General features: G+C 42.0%; 1 long non-coding RNA gene across 6 annotated transcripts in view; it reads left to right on the plus strand.

The window, feature by feature from the left end:
* Nucleotides 1-23,403, plus strand: part of LOC108523167 (uncharacterized) — a 93,805-nt gene that overhangs the window by 47,262 nt on the left and 23,140 nt on the right. The window contains exon 1 of one of the 6 annotated variants that reach the window (XR_001883733.1): nucleotides 18,842-19,023. The exons of 4 other annotated variants lie outside the window; for them this stretch is intronic. This is a non-coding gene — a long non-coding RNA (uncharacterized LOC108523167). Of the gene's footprint in view, nucleotides 1-18,841; nucleotides 19,024-23,403 lie in introns of those variants that run through there. One more of the 6 variants, XR_001883732.1, reaches the window with a different exon arrangement.

A 23,403-nucleotide genomic window follows, 5' to 3' on the forward strand; every position in this document is an offset into this window, starting at 1 on the left:
TAAGCTACTTCCAGGGGCCTGGCAGTAATGCTGCTGCTGCAGGTCATTTGTGTTTGAGTGTCAGAGTTTTCAGGACTTTGCCCAGAAAGTCTTGTCCAGTGCTCCCAGGGAGTCATCATCATCTCCATTTTACAGATGGGGATTCTTAAGGGAAGTCAGTCTTAGGTAGCATACTTCTGTAGCATAGCTTCCCCTGTAAGTTTCATAAAACACAGCCGAGGAGGTGTTTGTTTAAAATCAGCTTGTATTCCAAAAGTGAAAGAATGCCCTCTTCAAATGCCCTGGGGCTCGCCTACACAGTGGGGTTCTCTTCTCCATCAGGAATGTGTGGACCCATCCTAACTTCCCTCCCGACGGCCATTTCCTGGCTTTGTGAGCCTGAGCTGGTTATTGAACCTTTCTGAATCTGTGTCCTATAATTTGGTGATGATAGTACAATCTAGAAGAGACTGTGGTAAGATATATATGAGATAATGTATGCGAGATCACCCAGGGCTCAATGTGTTGTAATTGCTTGTCTTTATTTTTCAACTAGGATGGCTTGAAGAAAGCACAGATCTCAGCTACACAGGCTGAGGCCTGAGAAACTCCCCTCCCCTGAAGGGCATTAGTAACTCATCTTCCCTGCACACTTCCTCCCCCAGAACAAGAGGGAGAGGATAAAGCTTAAAAACCCTTTTTCAGCTAGAATCTTTCCAAGATTTTCCCATTCTTTTTGGTTTTGGAACGGGGTGCTGATATTTGTTTCATTTACTGGAAACCAAAACTAAGGAAGTCCATGTTAACCACACAGCCTTTGAGAAATGCCCCGGATTTTTAAAAATGCGAAAATGCCAAAACATGATTTTAGAAAGCGGGGTATTTTAAATGTACATATTGGACATGTCAGCACTTGTAGCACACACACTTTCACTAATTGTATAATTATCTTGAAAAGACTTAAAAAAGTCTAAATTTGAGGTTTTCTGGTCTCATCTCTTGCAGGGTCTTGCTCTGTCACCCAGGCTGGAGTGCAGTGGCTTCATCTCAGCTCACTGCAACCTCCGCCTCCTAGGCTCAAGCAATTCTCCTGTCTCTGCCTCCCGAATAGCTGGGACTATAGGCATGTGCCACCATGTCCAGCTAATTTTTTATATTCTTGGTAGAGATGGGATCTTGAACTCCTGAGCTCAAGCAATCCACCTACCTTGGCCTCCCAGAGTGCTGGGATTATAGGTATGAGCCACTATGCCCAGCATGGTCTCACCTCTTAAAAGACCTACTCAGCGTCTAGTGGTTAAGTCTTTTTTTTTTTTTTTTGAGACAGGATCTTACTCTGTAACCCAAGCTGGAGTGCAGTGGTGTGATCACAGCTCATCTCCTGGGCTCAGGCGATTCTCCTGAGGAGCTGGGACAGGCAGTCCTCCTACCTCGGCCTCCGAAAGTGCTGGGATTACAGGCGTGAGCCACCGTGCTTGGCCAGCTCTTACATTTTTGGTCACTTAATGACAGACCTTTTTTCCCTTCCCCTCTCTCCTTTCCACATTAGTTTTTATGTTTGAGCCTAGACAAGTATAGGGGAAGCTCCAGAGGAACCAGCAAAGTGACCTGCAATTTTTGATCTTTGGGGTTTCCAATTTTGTGTATTTGCTGTGTGATCTTGAGCAATTCTCTTAACTTCAGGTCTCAAGGAATTTAGTGTCTCATAGGGGAGATAGACCTGGAGTTGATAGCCCTCTTATTGCTGTGGCTACAGACAAGGATTCTTGTCCTCAGTGTGGTGGTAGTGGTTTTTAAGTCTTAATGCGTTATAAACTAGAAGTTTGCAAGATGTGGTTTTTCACGCTAAAAGAATTGCAAATGGGATCAAGGACTAGACTTCCCTGCATGAGACACTCTCTCCTCAGACTCCCAGACTTGTTATACCACCGGGTGCAGTAAGTTATGGTTACCTGTTTACCTGGCCACCTGCCCAGCTTGACAGCAAGCTCTGCAATGGCAGAGACTTGGCCTATGCCCTGTTATGTCTTAGGCATCTTATGTATTGTACTTCCATGTGGAATACAACGGATGCCTACATAAAAGATTTGAAAGATTTCGGATCACTTAACATGGTAGCAGGCAGAGGGGCGGAATTGACTGCCACAGGTCCTCTGTGTAAACTGGTTGTGCCACATGACCAGACTTGTTTCCCTTCCCCCATGCCCATAGCCCCTCTGCTGAGAAAGACAGGACCAGTACCAGGTAGGTCCCTTGTAACAAGCCAGAGAGGTGAGTGGTATTATCTTCTGTTTTATAGACCAAAATCTGGAGAAGTCACATAGCTAACATGCCAGAGAGTCAGCATTTGAATGTGGGCCTTCAGGAGTTCACTTTTTACACCCTTCACAGATCAGATATGCTGGTGCATCTGCCCCTGAGGACCTATCCAGCGATACAAATCTAATTAACTTGATAGCCCAAGAAACAAACTAGGTCTGAGGAAGAACTTCCTGACATTTTGTTTTTGTTTTAAAGTTTGTGCTAAAATGGGGCTAGAGTTGGGGCTTTTCAAACTGTTAATCACAATCCACAGTCACAGAATTGATTTAGTGGCTTGATACATTTTTAAATGAAACAGAACGGTGAAAAATGTCAGTGTATCACACACAGTAAGGCTGTGTGTAGGTGCGTCCCTCCCAGGCCATAATAGAAATACGCTTCTGACTGTGGATCAGTGGTCAAAATATCTGAGAGAGAGATGATGGCTTCGATTGGTGTTGGCTAGATTGCGAAGTCCTTGACGGCAGGGATGTTCTCTCTTTTATGTTCCCTTTATCCTTAGTCCATTGCTGAGTACTTGGCTGGTTGGTTGATCTGTCTGGGAGAATTTGTAACAGTTCACCCTTCAGACTGGAAGAATAGTCAGAATGATGTTAAGGACAATTTGCAGAATACTGTCTCTACAAGGAAATGACAGGTATTCTTGCCCTTGCTTTATGAATGAGGAAAGCAGAACGACAACGAGTGTGATAGTGAAGTGCTTTTGGGCTCTAAAGTCTGAGAAACCTGGGTTTGAATTCTGTTTGTGCAGTATTGTGGTAGTGTGACTTTGGGTAACTTTGTTAAGCCTCACTTTGTCCATCTTTAGTCAGGGTATGATGAGGGCACCTACCTCAGGTATTGTGACAATAAGATGAGTTAGCTCGAGTTTAGTAGCTTTAGCACAGTGCCTGGCATCTGATAAGCAGTTACTAAGCATTATCTGCTGCCCGTCGTTTCATGATTAAGAGAGATTAAGTGACTCATGTTGGGTCCGAGAGCACCAGCTGGAGCCAGGCTCACTGCAGGAGGCCCCTTCCAGAGTTACAGATCTGTGATGGCTGTTGATCTTGAGCTAAACTTGTAGCTCTAATCTGTGGTTTGGCTGTGGCAGTGAAAGGAAGTGAATGTTGCAACAGAGCAGGTGTGTGCATACAAAGAGATGTCCTGGTTTTGCCAGTTAGAGAAAACAGCATCTTCCAGAGGTGTGGCTGCGTGTGGAATCTGAGAATATAAATGACATTTCTTAGGAAAGCCAGGTGCTTTGTGTTTTCATCAAAAATAACAGTTTCCTAAAACTGAATATAGCAATGTATATGCTTAAACTGGTGGTTTTGTGTCTGGCACAGTGATAATTTTAGTGGAAACTCCAAGATTTGGTAAATACTGATTTCTGAAATCATTCACTGAGCCTAGCAGCACCACTGTGCACTTAGAACGAACTCCTTGAAAATACGTGACATGCCAAAGGTGCAAGGCACTGGACAGAAATCCCAAAGAGACTTGGTTTTGGCTTTAGCCCCCAATTTGCAAGTCTGGGTCTCTGTTCAGTTCTCTTTTCCAGGCTGGAGAGTCTTGAGCCTTCTTTCTCCTCAAAGTTAAAATAATTTTGTTCTTTATATCCCAAAGTGCAGATTGTCTTTGTATCTTGATAGGAAAAGGTGGTGTATATGAAAAATTGTCTAATGGTTGAAACTTGCTGGTTTATACTTTAGTTGAAAATAGCCTTTCTCCCTTGTTTGGAAGCAATGTAGTTTAGGGACAGTTAAGTATAATGGTCAACAGCAGAAACGTTTAGCTGGATTTAGGTTCCTGTCCTGCCTGTGCTTCCAGCAAGGTGTTTGACTTTGGTGCCTTAACCTCTCTGCACCCTGTGCGTAAAGTGGGTTAATAAGAGAACTGCTACCTTGTAAGTTGTTGAGAGGATTAAACGGGGTAACATGTAAAACCCTCAGTGCAATGTCTGCTCCTAAACTCTTCAGTAAATAAGAGCTGTTACTGTCATCATCATTGTCAGTATTATTAGTGGAAGGTCTTTCCAGGAGCCCAGAATTATAGACCTGGCTTTGCTGTTGCTAACAATTGCCGTGGATGCGTTGCTGAATTCCTAAACTTCAGGATAAGGGAGTTGCCCAGTTGCCTCTAGTACAAACGTTCTGCGCCACCTGCAGCATGCTTTGTTTCTCATCAGGCCTGAGTGATGCCATCCGGGTTGCAAGGGTTGTGAGTCCCCTTTTCCAGTAAGGACCTGTAGTAGCTCTGCCAGATGTAGGCCCTGCTAACCTTTGCTTTTCTTTCCTTGATTTTATGTTCGTAGGGTAACTTTCTTTTTCTGACTCTGCCAAATGACTCCTCATGGTTTTATGGTATTTTTTTCTAATGTATTCAGACAGTAGGTCTGGCATTAGAGTTAAGTCTCAGCTTGGGAGAGCCTCACACATAGGGGATATTAAAAGTAAGGGTGAGCCCATCACTTTGCTGTTGACTTTTTAAATGTGTTTGTGTTTGTACCTGTCACACTTACCAACCCAAGTTCTGAGGGCTGCCTATATCTGAGGCTGGCCATTGAGAGCCACTCATGAGAAAGGAATGGCTTTTCTGGATCCATAATAAGCTGCCTTCTTGCTTTGTTTCCTTCCTTGCCTTGGTTTTAGTCCGAACCTTTAAAGAGCTTACCAGAGCTCATCTTGGTGTAATTTTATATTTTGCGTATGCATCTTTGTTAGCCCCTATTTTTGCAAAAGGTGGAGCTGTGGAGTTAATCTCTGGTCTGCCATTGATGTTTCAGGTTTATCTTGTTCTCTTGGACAGGCATGCTGCACAATGAATTAATTGAGTTGTTTTCAGCCCACTTCCTGCCTAATTGAACACCTGCCCAGTGAATGCTGCCAAGTCATCTGCCTGTTACCTGATTTGCCAGCCATTCCTGTCATGTCAGTGTCTTGCTTTTATCCGAAGACTCAGTCTTGTCATTTGTAGTTTGCTTTCTGTGTTCTTCAGATAACTTTTTTTTTCGTGTAATTTAAAGGCACTCGTGCATCCTCTTTTGTTACAGTCCCTCTGCATTCCCATCTTGCCACTGTCCTCCCAGTTAAGATCATTGCTGACTAGGCCTCATAAAAACCCTGAAAGACCAGATGCAGGACAAGGGCATATGTGACCCTGGGTTGGTTCTGATGCTTGTGTGTCTTTCCCTTGGTCCCAGGCTAAATTTCCAGCAAGCCACTCTTAAAGTAGTGCTGACAGTTTAGAACTAATTAAAAGTAGTCTTTTAAGGGATGGGACACAAGATGGTTTTTAAAAGAGTGCTGGCATTTTTTGACATTAGAGACTTATATCTTTCCAAAGAGAAGAGTGGTCTTATTAAAAATGAGAACCAGGGTGGGAATTCAGCCTTCTCTGATCACAGAAAGCCACCCCTGTTAATGGCCTGTGGTTGTCCTCTTGACTGTTTTCTTTGGTTGAAAAGTCTTATAGCCAGTCACATGGCTCCTAGTGGAGCCCTGGCTTAGGTGTGATTTTGTTGTTAAAAATATCCTGGAGATACAGCAACCCCTTTCTTAGTTATTTGGTAGAATTACATATCTTTTCTCTTAGCCTTTCAAAAACGTAGAAGTGTACTGTTTGGATTTCTTCTGCCCAGATTTGAACTTATTCAAATGAGATGAGACTGGTTATCTCCTTTGATTTCATTGAGGTTTGCATTTTGTTTTCAGTTTCCTTTTGACTTTTCTTTGCAGAATTTTAAATTTCCAATTTTAAAATATTTTTAAAATATTTTAAAGGGCGTGGCTCCTTAAAAAGTTAAACATAGAATTATCATAAGACCCAGTACTCAAAAGAATTGAATCAGGGACTTAAATCCTTGAACCCAAATCTTCATGGCAGCACTATTAGCAACAGTCAATAAGTAGAAGTAATTCATCCAGGTCTCCATCAGTGGATACATGGATAAACAAAATGTGGTATTTCTATATCTATACAATGGAATGTTGTTCAGCAATAAAAAGGAATGATGTACAGATATATGCCACAACTTGCATAAATGGAAAGAACATGTTATTGGTAAGAGAAACCAAACACCAAAGGCCACATATTGTATGATTCCATTTATACAAATTATCCAGAATAGGTAAATCCATAGATACAGAAAAAGCAAAGTAGTGGTTGCCAGGGGCTGGAGGGAAGAGGTTGTGTGGATTGACTGCCAAGTGTATACTGATTTTCTTTTGGTGTGATGAAAATGTTTTGAAACTAGATAAAGGTGGCAGTTGCACAACATTGTGAATGTCTACATGGCTTGAATTATGTACTTTAAAATGTCTGATATATGCATTTCACTTCAATTAGAAACAATTTGGAGGGGCAGTATATGTGTTCTTGTGAAAGATGGCTTTTCCAATGACACCATATAAGAGTTGCTGTCTAGCATGGTACTTCGATGTGGGTAGGAGAAGGAGTGTGGAGTCAGCCTGCTGGGGCTGGGATCTTGGCTTGTCACTTGGCCTGGGGGCAAGTTAGCCTGGTGAGTCTTTCAGCCTGTTTTTTCTTCTGTAAAGAGCATAAAAGCATTACTTTCTAGGGTTGCTATGAGAATCAGCGGAGATAATGGATATAAAGTGCTTGGTACACTGTAAGTGCTTAATAAATATTAACCTTTATCTGTTCTGTGGAAGGAGAAGAATAAAGTGGACTCAAGAAGAGAAGCAAAGTGCTGGAACTAGAGAAACTGGAGTTGATTTCAGCCATCTAGGTTTAGGTTAGGCCTTTGAGAAGAATTTTAAAAATCTTGTTCTCTAGATTTCTTTTTAGAAGTTGCCATAACCATGTGCAGTCAATGATGCTATTGGGAGCTGATTTCTACCAACTGAAGCAAAGAATATTTATAAAGCACTTAGAATAGTGCCTGCCAGATAGCAAGGGCTCAATTCAGTGCTTGATTAAATTAGAGAAGAAAAAACCAATTGGATTATGGCAGTCGTAAGGCAGCAGTAGGGTGACAGCCCCTGCCCACTTCCCTTCCTGAGCTCTCTGCTTCATGCTTGGGTGGTCTTATTCTCGAGCTGGTTTTGTGAGAGTGTTGAGCACACGTCGATGGAGATACACCAGCATCTTTTGTTAGCCCTCCGGCATTTGTAGGAAGCTGAGCTACTGGGGTCACCTTTGTAAATGTGTTTTGTGTTTCTGATTCCTGCTTTCTTCCTTGGAAGAAAGGTCTTTGTCATCCAGGTGAACCTTCCAGCTGAGTAGAGGACAAAGAAACCCTGGACCTAAGGAGAGGCTCCCATTGGCCAGCTTTAAGGGAAGGTGGAAGGCAGAGGGCTGTGAGGCAGGGAAGGCTAGTCTGACTTTCACTGGTAAAGAAATAGTTTTTGTTTCTTCTTAGCACACAATTGTAGAGATTTCTAATATTAGGATACTACTTGAATGTAAATGGGTATGTAGATCTCTCTCCTTTTTCTTTTTTTTTTTCTTTTTGACAGAGTCTTGCTCTGTCACCCAGGCTAGAGTGCAATGGCATGATCTCGGCTCGTAGCAACTTTCGCCTCCTGGGTTCAAGCGATTCTCCTGCCTCAGCCTCCCGAGTAGCTGGGACTACAGGTGGGCACCACCACACCTGGCTAATTTTTGTATTTTTAGTAGAGACAGGGTTTCACCATGTTTGCTAGGCTGGCCTTGAACTCCTTACCTCAAGTGATTCACCGCCTTGGACTCCCAAAGTGCTGGGATTACAGGCATGAGCCACCGCGCCCAGCCGATCTTTCTTTTCTAATTCCGTTTGCACTAAATGTCGTTATGCACAATTAGCACCTTTTATATATTGGTGGTTCTTTACTGTTGGTACTTCACAATTTAGTGCCCAAATAATGTAAACTGTGGTATGGAAAGAAGCAAGATTATTGGACTTGGGATCTGAAGAGCAGAGCTTAGCAGTTGTGTGTACAGGATTTCTGCTTACTTTATCTGCCTGATTCCCCTTCCTCCTTTTGGGACTGGCATTCTCCCTTCCTCGGGGGTGTTACTTCTCCCTTATCCATTATTGCGACCTGCTAAGCATGGTTCTTGGTCCCCTGTGTTCTTGGTCTTGGTATAATTTTCATTATAATTAATTTTTTTTAATTAAAAATCTTTTTTAGTAAAAGGAAGAATTTATTATGAGAACCAGAATGCCTCAAGAAAATCCAAGACAGTAATTGCAGCCATGTAATAAGATGTTAAGATGGGGCCTTTCCCTGCCCCAAATGAATGTGAAGCAGCCTCCTGTGTAGAAATTACAAAGGAAAAACAGAACCAGTTTTAATGCGTTTGGAACCCTTGCCAGGTCAAAGATATTAAAAAGGGGTCAGACTGGAGATGGGAGAGGATTTGATGGATAGGTGTCTTTGGACAGAGCTGCTGTTGTGTTGCTGCCAATCCATCCAGCATAGATAGGGCTGGGGAGAGGTATAGTGGCGTAGTGCACATTTGTTCAAGCCCATCTCCCTGGAATTTTGAACTTGAGGCCCAAGAGCCTTTTTTTCTGGGGTGGTGCAGCCAGAGAAGTGGGAGTGTGAAGCTGCAGTGACCCTGGCTTCCTGTCTGGAGGAGAAAACTGGCTTGCTGCAGCTGGCTTGGAGTAGGAGGAACTTGTGGTCAGAGAGAAACAGAGAAGGGAGTGTGTTGGCCTGGAAATTCCCTCCTGTCTGGCCGCTCTTCCTTATTGCAAATTTTCTTTTGCCAAGGTGTTTTGTTTTGTTACTTACAACCAAGGGTCCTGAGTAACAGACATGACCTTCATTAACTCATTGAACTTCCTTTACTCTAACTTTTTCCTCATGTATACAGTGGTATACAAGTAATTACTTCACAGTTAGAGATGATCCAATAAAATAATGAACATGGAAGCTTGGGGGGACTGTAGCATAGGAGATGTGGAGGCTTTAGCATATTGTGATTATTTTACTAACTAGCTATCGCTAATGATCTGATTGTTCTGAACATCATTGGTTTTCTTACCATAAGTTAAACATTCTTTCAGAAACAAATGATGCCAATTACACGCTCCACTTTTTAAAATCACAGAGTTGCTTGACCTGACCGGTGTATTTGTAGGAAATGAATGAATGGCTCTTGATAAATTGTGGCCTTTCCAAACCTAAAAAAAGCTTTCTCTGAGTTGAGTTTTAATTATATTTTGGGGAGCAGAGAGTACTGCCTCCAGGTCAGATGAGCTTTTCTTCGTGTTTCTGTGCCAGGGATAATGGTGCCAAAATTTTAGAGTAATGATTCATTTGTTTGGCCTTGGAGTTAAGTAGCCTTGGGTTTGAATGCCAGCGTTGCCACTTATTTAACTGTGTTGTCTCCTTGAGCCTCAATCTTGAAGTTTGTAAAATGGGATAATTACCCCAACCCTGCAGATGGAGGATTCTAGGAGATGATGTGTTTAAAGTCTTTAGCTATGTCTGGTGTGTGGTAGATGCTGAACAAATGCAGCTGTTGCTATTAAAAATAATATCTTCAGTAAACCATTCGCAACTAAAGGGAATGAGACTCGAAAATGTGAATGCCAAAATCAGTTAATCAGCTATTGAATATACTATTGAGTGCCTCCTCTGTGCAAGGGGTGGCAGTGGAGTGGATAAGAAGTTATGTAACACCATTCCTGTTTGTTTATTAGGGAAATAAATCATGTACGTATGGAAAAAAGTAATATGTGAGGCAGCTGGGGTTTGGAGGGTGGCAGAGGATTGAAAATGGGGAGGCTTCTTGGAGGTGTAGAGCTGATGGAAAAATATAGCAAGGGAATTGATGTCAGGAGTTAAACACTTAGGGCGATCTTTGGAAGAGACCAAATTTTATTTATTTATATGTTATATAGCCTCATCCTATTTTATTTTTCCTTTGTCTTCCTGATTCCTTCCCAGATCTGCTTAATGTTTCTGATCATTATATTGATGACCCATGCCCATTGCCCATTTCAGAGTTTAGCATTTTCTTTGCAGACTCATTTTTGCCATGAACCACTGGCCTACAGCCCTCAATGATCAGAATTCTCCTAACAGATTCTGCATCCCTCCTCCCATTTTCTCCACTTCAATTTTGTGCACTGGAAATGGCCTTCTCAGGAGTTCCATCATGTGGAGTCATGACCATTCATTCACCAGATGCTTGTTGAGCACCTACTACAGGCAGCATGTGGGGCAGTATGCAAAGAAGGTCTGGGGAATAAAGAGATTGATGAAACCAGGCGGTCCCTGCCCTGAAGCAGCTTGGTTAGTAGAGGAAACAGATGGGCAAATGGATTCTAATTAAATGTGATTACTGCTTTATATTGGTCAGATAAGGAAAGACATTTGGCGGGAGCCCCAAATCCCAGAGTCCTCCCTCATTCACTTGCTGCTGTGCTTGGTTCAGAAAGGCTGTCCCCCTCACGGAGCAATCTGGGAAAATGCATCTTTTTTAATAACTACGATTCTGGTGTGAAATCTCTCTGTATAGTGTCTAGGTTGGGAAAGTATATAAGTGAAGGTTCCTTTTGTCACCTCCACCCAAATCCTCTTCCACTGAGGAGCCCAGTCTTCCTTCCTCTCACAGACGAACCTGCTCTTCCTCCTGGGCCCCCCATCTCAAAATTGGCACTGTCATCAATCCAGAGGCTTGAGAGCATCTTTGATACCTCCCTCTCCCTCATCACTTCTATCTGATCATCCACCAAGTCCTGGCAACTCTATTGCCCTCTCTTCCATTGCTATCACCCAAGTCTAAGCCATCTCTAGCTGCAGGTCATGACCCATGTTACCTCATTCTGAGATTAATTTAGGGTTTTCCTCCCATCATTTAACAAAATAAAAAAATAGTAGAATGGAAGACATTCGAGTAAATTACATGTAGTAAGTTTGAGCTTTATTTTGTGAAACTTGTGTTTGTGTATAATAGTTTCACACACACAAAAAAGGCTAACATTGCTAAGGTCTTCACATATATTGACTTATTTATCTCCTACAACAACCTGTATAGTAGGTACCATTATGCTTATCCTTATTTTACAGAAGAGGGAACTGAAGCTCAGAGAATTTGAGAAGCTGGCCCAGGGTCACAGAGAATGCTAGTCTTCCAGCCCCCACACTGCAGCCACAATAGGCTTATAAAATGCAAGTCGGATGACTTTTCTCTGTTGATGGGTCCCGTGCTCTTAGTTGAGTATAAAGTCTGGTCATAAGGCCCTGTGTAATCTGGTTTCCCCACACCTCTCAGGCGCCTGCTGACCGTCCTCCTGCCCCACTGCCTTTCAGCTTCTAGATGTGCCAGGCTTTGAAACACCTCAGGGCCTTTGCATTTGGCCTTTCAGACTTAGTTAGGCCCCTTCATGACCTGCCCCCATAGTACCCCGTATTGCTCTGTATTGTATTGTACCCTTTCACAGTACTTACTGGAGCTACCAAGATATACGGTCAATGCCTCACTTAATGACAGGGATACGCCCTGAGAAATGCATCATTAGGCAGTTTTGTTGTGTGAATATCGTAGAGTGTGCTTACACAAACCTAGATGGTATGGCCTGCTACAAACCTAGACAATGTGGTTATAGCCTTTTGCTCCTAGGCTGCAAACCTGTATAGCATGTTGCTGTACTAGATACTGTAGGCAGTTATAACACAGTGGTAAGCATTTGTGTATCTAAACATATAAAAGGTACAATAAAAACACCGTATAAAACTTTTGAAAAATGTATACCTGTATAGGGTACTTGCCATGAATGGAGCTTGCAGGACTGGAAACTGCTTTGAGTGAATCAGTGACTGAGTGGTAAGTGAATGTGAAGGCCTAGGACACCATTGTACACTCTTCGTGTGGCAGTGCAGTATATGTGCTTATGCCAGCATCACCACAAACACAGAGTAATGCTTTGTGCTATGGTTTTATGATGGCCATGACATCATTAGACAATAGGAATTTTTCAGCTCCATTATAATCTTAGAGGACTACTGTCATATATGCAGTCCTTTGTTGACCAGAACATCATTATATGGTGCATGACTGTACACTAAGTCCTCATTTAACCTCATACATGGGTTCTCAGAAACTGACTTGAAGTGAAACCATGTATAATGAAACCAATTTTATGAAGGCTAATTGATATAAACGAGTTAAATTCCTATCGCATATTTCTGGCACAAAAGTATCACCAAATCTCAAAATAAAGACCCCAAACACTTCCAATACTAAACATTGAAGTAAATGGGAGCTATGCATACATTTAAGAAAAATTAATAACAGGTGAGATCATTATTGATCCAGTTTTTGGTGGATCAGTGAGTGAGGGTGGTCATGTTGGTGGCAGGTTAAATCAAGGAATACATGTTTGCACAGTGAAAATTACCAGGGGCATCTCCTCCCACCATGCAGTTTAAAAACAATTACGAATATGGCAGCTCATTGAGCACTTTCAGACCACATTGTTAATGTCCTGCATTTGTATGATTATACTTTATGAATTTTTGTTTGATAATAATTTGTATCCATTCATTTATCCATTTTCTAACCTGCTTATTCCAGTGCAGAATAGCATGTGGCTGGAGCCTCTCCCAGCAGCTCAGGGCACAAGGTGATAAGTGCACCCTGAGTAGGACGCAGTTTCATCCCAAGGTGCATTCACACCCACTCCGATGGGGACCGTTAGACACACAAATGCCTAACTCCAACATCTTTGGGATGTTCGAGTTAGGTATTTGTAAAGTTTGTAAGAGGAAACCAGAGTACCCAGAGAAAACCCACACAGACATGGAGAGAATGTGTAAACTCCACACAGACAGTGGCTCCAGCTGGGAATTGATTTTTTTTTCTTTTTATCAATGTTATAATGCAATGATGCTATTTGAGGATCTGCTGTAGTTCCTTGCTGACTTCAGGGGCACAAAGGCTGGCTTGCATCCTCAGTCCCTGGGGCAGAGTCTGGCATGCCAATCAGGGAAAACCTAACTGGGTGTTTGATTAGCTATGGGAGGTGAAGGAAGGGAGCGGTCTCATTTTTGGCTTAATTGTCTATCCCTGTCAAAATAATCCTTTCTTCTTCCTGTCTTACCTTTCTAGAAAGCATGTTTTTGTTTTTTTTTTTAATTGGACATGTTTATTTCTGTGGGTGGGTCAAAATCTTTTGAGTGGGCTTTTTGTTTTTGTCCTTTTTTGAGACGGAGTCTTGCTATGTCACCCAGGCTGGAGTGCAGTGGTGTAATCTTGGTTCACTGCATCCTCTGCCTCCTGGAGTTAAGTGATTCTCCTGCCTCAGTCTCCCTAGTAGCTGGGAATACCGGTGTCTGCCACGATACCTGGTTAATTTTTGTATTTTTAGTAGAGATGGAGTTTCACCATGTTGGCCAGGCTAGTCTTAAACTCCTGACCTCAAGTGATCTGCCCAACTCGGCCTCCCAAAGTGCTGGGATTGCAGGCGTGAGCCACTGCAGGGCCTGTTTTTGTCTTTTAATTTGTGAATCCCCAGTGTGCTGCTCTACTAGATGAAGAGCTACTGGCTTACATCTGTTGGACAGGCTCTTAGTCCTTGTGGGCTGGGCAGTGTGGTAGTGAAGGAGTCCTGAGCCCCAGATCAAGAGGTAGAGACCCTGACTACACCACGTCTTTGCAATTCAGCCCTGAGACAGCTTCCTGGTCCATAAGACAGTGGTGGGGTGCAGTGGGGTTGGAGGTGGGTGGTAACAGCACACAAGCCTACATCTGGTCTGCTTTTGACAATTGGGAGGTAATAGTGTGTAAAAGGTCCGGGCATGGCAGTGTTGGCTGTTCAGGAAAAGTGACTTTGTTTTTTTAAAATCTCTTATTGCTTGGATCTCCTTGTGCTTGGCAGTGTGCCTTTCCACTTAGATCCGGGCCTTGGTTGGTCAAGGGCAGTTTTTTCATCAGCAGAGTGACTGTAGTCATAAGGCCAAAGCCATTCAAATTCCTTCCTACGTTCACACATTGGTGATTGTTGAAATCTTAATATTTGACCTTGGAGAGCTTTCCGGCCTAGGCTACTGCAGTGACAACTGTAGGTCCTGCTTTGGCCCTGCGGTCATAACTACAGTGATAATAATTGCAGCTTTCATTTGTTGAGCATCTGCCCTTCGCCAGAGTCCATGATGCTTGCACCAACCCTGTCAAGTACGTCGTGGACTCCCCATTTTATGGAAGAGGAAACTGTAGTCCAGAGAGTTTGAGAAACTCGCCAAGGTCTCCCTTTTGGAGTTCTTTATAGGACCTCCTTCTCATTTAGTTATAACTACTCTTTTAATTGCTTTTTTTTGTTTTATCCCAATAGGTTTTTGGGGAAGAGGTAGTGTTTGGTTACATGAATAAGTTATATAGTGGTGATTTCTGAGATTTTGGTGCACTGATCACCTGAGCAGTGTACACTGTATTCTCTGTAGTCTTTTATCCCTCACTCCACTCCCATCCTTTCCCCACCAAGTCCCCAAAGTCCACTCTTATGCATCGTTCTTATGCCTTTGCATCCTCATAGCTTAGCTCCCAATTACGAGTGAGAAGTTAGGATGTTTGGTTTTCCATTCCTGAGTTACTTCACTTAGAATAATGGTCTCCAGTTCCAGCCAGGTTGCTGTAAATGCCATTATTTCATTCATTCATGAAAGACTAGTCTTTCTTGGTATATATATATATATATAGCACAGTTTCTTTATCCACTCGTTGATTGATGGGCATTTGGCTGGTTCCATATTTTTACAAACGCGAATTGTGCTGCTGTAAATATGCCTGTGCAAATATCTTTTTCATATAATGACTTCTTTTCCTCTGGGTAGATACTGGGGTTGTGGGGTTGCTGGATAAAATGGTGGTCCTACTTTTAGTTCTTTAAGGAATCCCCACGCTGTTTTCCATAGTGGTTGTACTAGTTTACATTCCCATAATTGCTTTTTTTGACTTAGAAAATGATGGCTGTTTGTAAGTTCCTTGTGAGCAACCAATAGGAACCAATTTTCTCTCGTCACTACTTATTTTTATTTCTAACTGCTTTTTGTTGTTTATTTCTAACTGCTTTTGTTCGTTTTTTCTGGGCTGCATTCATTTTCCCGCTTTACTGCTGTAGTTTATTGCTCTTTGCTGACTCCTTTATTTTTATTTTCCAGACTTGCCTGAAATACATCTTGATTCTGGCATCTTTAGAAGTTTAAAGCCCTGCACTTTGTTACTAATGATTTCCCTCATTTTGCAGAATTCCATTTGGTTGTAGTTCTATTTGGCAAGACCATGCTTTTCTTCTTTCTTAAATCATTACATTTTAATATTCTTCTCTTCCTGCTCTTTTATAGAAATTTGTATTTCATTTTTTAGGTTGTAATAATGGACCTTCAATGCCTTACAGTTTGACTTCTTATACTTACTTGTTTTCAGAATCATATGTTCATGGAGTAGAGACACTTTTATGCTGTCCTTGCTTTTTCTAAAAGGCGTATCTGTCCATACCATTTTGGTACTCAGCACCCTTCATAGGCTCGTGAAGGTCAGCTCTGAATGCCCCATCCCAGTGTTGGAGACCAATGATGTCCCCTTCCCTTCGCCTGCCCCCTATGACACGAGATCAGCAGTTCTGCAGAATTGGTTTCAGGACCCCTTTACATAACTCTTAAAAATTAGTGAGATTCCCCAAAGAGCTTTGGTTTATGTAGATTGTATCTAGCAATATTTACTGTGTTAGAAATTGAAATTAAAGAAATTTAAAAATATTTATTAAACTTGTTTAAATATAACAATAAACCCATTATATGATATATGATAACATAAAGGAACATTTTTAATGAAAAATAAATATTTCCAAAGCACAAACATTTAGTGAGAAGAGTGACATTGTTTTACTTTTTCCCAAATCTCTTTAATGTCTGTCTTAATGGAAGACAGCTGGAGTCTCATAAATGCTTTTGCATTCATTCTGTTGCAGTATGTTGTGTTGGTTGAACTATGTGGAGAAAATCCAGCCTTACACAGACGTGTAGTTAGAAAAGGGAGAAGTGTTTTAATAGCCCTTTCAGTTAATTGTGGATAGTCTTTGAAACTATATCAGAACTTGACCAGCTGTAAAGGTTTGTTGCAACATAGAATCTTAAACCAATCAATGAACTTTTCATAATGCTGTTACATTAAAGTCCGTTGTCCTATCACATACCTTGAAAGGATCTTTTACGCATCATTTTGTAATATCATGCATCATTAGTCATTTGGAAAATATCAAAATATCACATTTAATACCACCCTTTAGAAAAATGTCAACATGTCACATTTGTTAATGTCATTGCCATTCTCATCTGAAAAGTCTTTAACTATTGAGATGCTCTAAAGCTCCAAATACTGGATATAAGTTTTACAGAGTTTCTTTTTTTTTTTTTTTTTTTAGTAAGACGAGTCTTGCTCTGTCGCCCAGGCTGGAGTGCAGTAGCGCGATCTGGGCTCACTGCAAGCTCCGCCCCCTGGGTTCACGCTGTTCCCCTGCCTCAGCCTCCCGAGTAGCTGGGATTACAGGCGCCTGCCACCACGCCTGGCTAATTTTTTTTGAACTTTTGGTAGACATGGAGTTTCACCGTGTTAGCCAGGATGGTCTCGATCTTCTGACCTCATGATCCGCTCGCCTCCGCCTCCCAAACTGCTGGGATTACAGGCGTGAGCCGCCGCACCCAGCCTAAGTTTCGTTTGTTTTGAGACAGAGTCTCTGTCCCCCAGGCTGGAGTGCAGTGCCACGATCGCAGCTCGCTGCAACCTCTGCTTCCCGGGTTCAAGCAATTCTCATGCCTCAGCCTCCCGAGTAGCTGGGATTACTGACACCCACCACCATGCTTATTTTTGTACTTTTAGTAGAGACAGGGTTTCACCATGTTCACCAGGCTGGCCTTGAACTCCTGATCTCAGGTGATCTGCCTGCCTCGGCCTCCCGAAGTGCTGGGATTACACTGTGTGAGCCACCGCACCGGGCCCCAAAGTTTTAATTTCTGCTTGAAAGCCCAAAATTTGTGTTTAGCAACAAATACCGTCAGTTTTCCTTGAAATAGCAGGCTCACTGTATTTATTTTTGACAAAGTGTCTATAAATACACAAATCTGAGTAATCATAGTTTTTCTCAGTCATTCTTTCAAGGAAAGATGATGTTCTGTGAAAAACAGTGGCTAAGCTTGCAGCTCAGTCACGCAGGTACTTTTTCTTCCTGAAGACAACCACCCTACTCTGGCCTGCAGTGGAAGTGCTGAATGAGTGGGTAACATTTTGTTACAAGGGGCATTAAAAAGATGTGTACTCAAGAATCAGTGTTTAATAAAATTAATAATTTTACTGCTTCATCAAGGACACTCTTAGATAAAATTGACTTAAAAAATAGTTGTGTGTGTGGCAGTAGAGAATATAATGACCACTGATACAGTGAGATGCCACTGCCTTGATTTATGCTAAGCCACCAGTTGTTTTACCTGCCATTGCTTTTGCACCAGCAATGTAAGTGTCAACACAGCTGAAGATAGTTTTGACCTTACGGGACTCCCAGAAAGGGTCTTGGGCCACACTTCAAAAACTGGTGGGTAAGACTAAACTGCCCATCATTCATCTGCATGCTCTAGATTCTCTTGCTTTCCATATCTTGGCTCTATGTGCCCTCTACCCGGAACATTCGTCTTCACCACTACCTCTCCCTCCCCCTGTGTGTGCATATTCACACATTTATATACATCTACACATGTATAGGTGTATAAATGCATACGTGTGTATATTCAGCTAGTACTGGTTATAATCATGTGCAATGATCTCATCCAGTAGACTGTAGACTGTGGGCCAGGTTTCATATTTATCTTGGTGGGCAGGAGCACCAAGTACCATGTCTGGCATAGCTAATCACTCTTTAAATGTTAGCTGTTTTCATCATCATCAACATCATCATCATTGCAAGGGCTTAATACATTTTTCTTTTTTAACAAATGAAGAGCTTGGGTTAGTTTTTCCTATGGTTTCCTTAGAACATTTGTTCTCTGTGATACCAGTTTAAGTGTTGATGAACGGGCATCTGTGGTCAGCTAGATTTGGGAATGCTCAAATACGTTTTTGACTGAAGGATTTTCAAGATCTTTTATTGTATAAGGTGTATATTGTGAATCTTTAAGGGGAATGGGAGGCTATAGAATGTTGCATTTCCAAAGCTGAATAACTTGTGAACCTTCTTTTTTTGGCATAACTCATAAAATTAGGTTTCTTGGAATTTTCTTTGGGAAATAATCACATAGTCTGGCCTTTTCATTTTTACAGATGAGGAAACTGATGACCTATATTCATTCTTACATTAATGTATATACCTCAGATATGTAATGAGTACTTCTTAAAGTTAGACACTGCTAGGTTGGGTAATACAATAGCAAGTGAAGAAAAAAAACAGAGTTGGGGAAAGTGTTTATTATACTGTTTATATGGAGTAGATGGTTAAGTGGGAGGTACAGACATTAATGAAGTAGTTACTGAAATTAGAACTGTTATGTGAATGGTGTGTAGGAAGGTACACAGTGCTAAATCATTTGTTTTTTGTTTTGCTCACTTTCAAAGCTCTGCCAGGCCTATTTAGGTCTTCCTCTCAACATTTTGCCACTGCTGGTAGCTCTGTGATCCAGACTGCTGAAGATCAGTAAAGATGTCCATTTGCCCAGCTGCATCATCTGAGAGTGTAGCATGTTGAAGACATGATCTGTTACAGCGGGAGACAACTTTCTCTTAGTGCTTCATGTTTAGTAGGTACTTGTACATATTGATAGACTGCATGAAGAATGCATAAACATACTTAGAAAAACCTGGACTGAAGGACAAACCCTACACTGTGGTTTCCTCACCCACTGCCCTAACTCACTGTGCTGTACAGGGGGACTGAATAAAATCATTTAACATGCATTTCCTGTGCCCCTGCTCTGACCTGGCCCCATTTTGGAGGGATCCAATGACTCTTCCCTTCCCCGCCATGCAAAACAGAAAAGCACATCTTTATGTTTTGATCCAGTATTGCCCACACATTGGGGGAAATGTTAATGTACTATTTGTATGAATATATTTAATCAAAGGACATGATGTTGATACAGTAAAATTGGCCTGTGGTCTGGTGGCTGCCTGGGCAGATAATAGCAGGAGGGTTTTGCGACAGAATAGCCTTGGAGTCAGGACTTTTGTAAGAAGATTAGGTCAGTGTTTGATTTGATGTTTCATTCTGTGAAGTCACCTACAGAGAAATCAAACATTTACATGTTGATTAACTGGTGCTTTTGGTTTTGGCATGTGGCCACAGGCTTTGGGCTGGATGAGCTCTGGGAATGCATAAAAATCTCTCATTCCCTCTCTTGTATGGGTAGATAAGCAGGAAAATATTTACCTTCTCAGGTTATCCTCTTCAAAGAAGCCTGAAACTTCTTCAGTCACATCATGTTCTTGCCAGAGTCTGAAAACCAACAGGCTTTCAAGAGACCAAAGGTTGAGTGGAGTCATTTAGAGAATGGCATGTATCCAGGTTACTAAATTTGTTAGTGTTGCTCTGAGATTGAATTAGGAAAATTCCCACTGAGTTCTGGACCTCTTGATTTGTAATCTTCTTTGAGTTAGAGTTGCAGAAATATCATGGATTCCTACTTTAAAAATAACTTTCTTTTCTTTGTAAAAATAATTCAGACTAATTGTAGAAATTTGGGTAAATAGCAGAAGGCATAATGCTGAAAATTACCCATAATCCTTCTTCAGAGATAATCACTGTAAACATTTTGTTGTATTTGCATGTATTTTTATATGCATAATTAGGATCATTGTGTATAAATTTTGTTTCTTATTATTCCATTTAATATATGAATACTTTTTCTTGTGTTGAGAGCAACATGGACTTGTATTAGTTTCCTGTTGCTGCTGTAATACGTTTCCACAAACGGAGTGGCTTAAAATAACAAATTTATTCTCATAGTTTTGGAGGCCAGAAGTCTGAAATCAAGGTATGGGCAGGACCGTGCTCCATGTGCTCAGACTCTAGGAGAGAATCCGTTCCACTCCTTGCTCTAGCCCAGCCGCTGGTGCTGCCAGCATTCCTTGGCACGTGGTCTTGTCATTTGTATATCTGTTTTATTTGTATATCAGTTTTCACAGTGTGCGTCTGTGTGTTTGTGTGTATGTAATCTGCCTTAAAGGACATGTGAATTTAGGTCCAGTCTAGATAATCAGGAATACAGCTTTATCTCACAATTCTTGACTTAATCATGTCTACAAAGACCATTTTTCCACATAAGATAACATTTCCAGGTTTCAGGGTTGGGACTTGATGTGGTTTGGCTGTGTCCCCACCCAAATCTCATCTCGAATTGTAGCTCCCATAATTCCCATGTGTTGTGGGAGGGAACTGGTGGGGAATAATTGAATCATGGGGGCAGTTTTCCCCATACTGTTCTTGTGGTAATGAATAAGTCTCACAAGATCTGATAGTTTTATAAGGGGAAACTGCTTTCACTTGGTTCTCATCATCTCTTGTCTGCCACCATGTAAGACGTACCTTTCGCCTTCCACCCCATTGTGGTTGGGGAGGCCTCACAATGGAACTGTGAGTCCATTAAACCTCTTTTTCTTTATAAATTACTCAGTCTCGGGTGTGTCTTTATCAGCAGTGTGAAAATGGACTGATACAGGATCTGACCTCTCTGGGGCCATTATTCAGCCTTCTACAGGGTTCTAGACAATAGACTCTGGAGCCAGACTGTATGGGATCTAATTCTAGTGCCTTACTAGCAGAATAACCTTGAGCAAGTGCCTTAACTCTCGGTACCTCTGTTTCTGATCTGTAAAATGGGAATAATACTTACCTCCTTGAGTTGGTATATAAAATAAAAAGATTAATATATACAGAACACCTAAAAAGCTCAGATTAGTGACTGGCCTGTGTTAGGAGTAGCTGTTATTGTAGTTGTTATTTTATTAAGAATTCTTTGTCAGATGTCATTTTAATGGCTGCATAAGAGTTTTAAATGAATCTACCATAATTTGTCTAATTATATCCTTTTGCTGGAAAAGTTTCTTTTTCATTTTTTATCTCAGGTATCATGTTGCCATATAGCATTAAGTTTTGTTCCACTTTATTCCTTAGTGTAGAGTTCTGGAAATGGAATTACAATGTCAAAGGATGTGTACAGTTTTAAGCCACTTAATGAGAATTTGTTAAATTGCTTTCCAGAAAGTTGAATGATGAGAGTACCTGTTTTATCATAGCCATACCTGTTATCGCATGTTACCATTTTCAATACTCTGAGGTCCTTTGACATAGTCTGCCCTTTAAGGCTGAAGTGTAACAACATAGGGCCCCTACACATTGTGGTTCATTCAGTGAGGAGTATTCTGACCATGCAAGAAAACCTCTAACACAAAATGACATCCTTGCTTTGTGAAGTCACCCAAGTGCCTTCTCCATTCTGTTATGAAGCCTGGAAACTTGCTGGGTGTTTTTGAAGTTAGTAGGAGGGCTGTTGGGGGAAAGGTTGTTACTAGCAGGGTAATGCTAGGTTTACAGGGACTTCAGTAGCATAGTTTTGCTTCTGTTCTCAAATGTGGACATTTAAAACTGAGCATTTGATGGGATGAGGAAGGTACATTTGAACAGAAAACAGATTAATCACTTTGCAACTAAGGCCATGTGAGGGACAGGAGTATGGGGTGGGGAAGGGGAAGCTCCTGCATTACCTGCCAGATTATCCGGGAGATCAGCCCTGGGAAAGGCTAAGGGAACAGTCTGCATCTGCGCTTTGCCCCCCAGGTCACCTGCTAGCCTGCTCTCCTTTCTTGGTGCTGCCCATTGCAGTCTGGTCCTGTGCAGCCCAGGCCTCTGGGCTGTAGAGAGGCATAGCAGGGGTTCCGAGTGTGTGTGCTCAAGGGAACCTGTTACATTTGAGGTCATCTAGTCCACTGCTGTTCAGGCTATTTAGAAACACAGGGTGGGCTGTGTTTCCCCAGTGGAAATGTACAGTATACACCATGTGCAGCAGGTCACGCACAAATTCAACAATACCCAAACCTGGCTGTAGTTGGCTAAATGGTGGCCCCAAAGATGTGCTTAGATTAGAACATCCCTGGAACCTATAAATGTTAATTGGAAAAGGGGGCTTTGCAGATATGACTAAGTAAGAATCTTGAGATGAGATCATCCTGGATTATTTGGTAGGCCCTAAGTGCCATCACAGATATTCTTATAAGAGAGAAGCAGAGGGAGATTTGACACAGAAGAGAAGGCAGTGTGCCAAGAGGAGAAGGCATCTGTCAAGATGGAGGCAGAGGTCAGAATGATGTGGCGACAAGCCAGGGAGTGCGAAGCCATCAGAAGCTGGAAGCAGCAAAGAACAAGTTCTCCCCTACAGCTTCCAGAGGGAGCATGGCATTGCCTATTCCTTCATTTCAGACTTCTGACCTTCAGAACTAATACACTTCTTGTTTTAAGCCATCCAGTGATAATTGTGGCAGCCTCAGGAAACTCATATACTAGTCTGTGCCCTGTCCAGGACAGTTCCACTGTTTATGTGCTTGGCTCTGTAGCAATATCATATTGCTAGAAAAGCTTCTGAGCACTTACTCCCAATTTTTGTATTTATCTGGTCCTGACCCAGCAGCAGGGTTGGCACTGGTTTGCAGAACCCCAGTTGAGTACCACTGATCTAGTCTCCATCATTTTATGAATGAAGAAACTGAGGCCCAGTGAGAGGAAGTACTGTAGGTCTGGGACAAGCAGCAGGTGCCTCTGCTCCTTGGAATATTTAGACAGGGCCAGATCTGGGGAGAGCAGATAGCAGAGTTGCCCTTCGGAGGCCAGCTGGTGTCCCTGTCGCTGTTCTGTACCCTGTTCGGTGAAAGCTGATGCTTCAGTGAGCCTCTGGAGCAACAAGCTGCTCAGAAGGCCTAGAAACTAGGGCGAACTGGTAGAGCCTTTGCTGCAGCTACTGAGCCAACAGCAGCAGGCAAAGAACCCTGTCAAGGGTAGAGGTCATAGCTTACTAATGACTTAATTTCCTGATGACTGCTTTAGTCTTTATAGACCCTCTAGCTCAGGTCATATTTTTCCTCTGGAGCCCAATTTGAACTTTCCATATTTTCAGAATGGTAATTATCTCTTAG

Source organism: Rhinopithecus bieti, unplaced genomic scaffold, assembly GCF_001698545.2.
Source record: "Rhinopithecus bieti isolate Rb0 unplaced genomic scaffold, ASM169854v2 scaffold_71999, whole genome shotgun sequence".
NCBI classification, from domain to species: domain Eukaryota; kingdom Metazoa; phylum Chordata; class Mammalia; order Primates; family Cercopithecidae; genus Rhinopithecus; species Rhinopithecus bieti.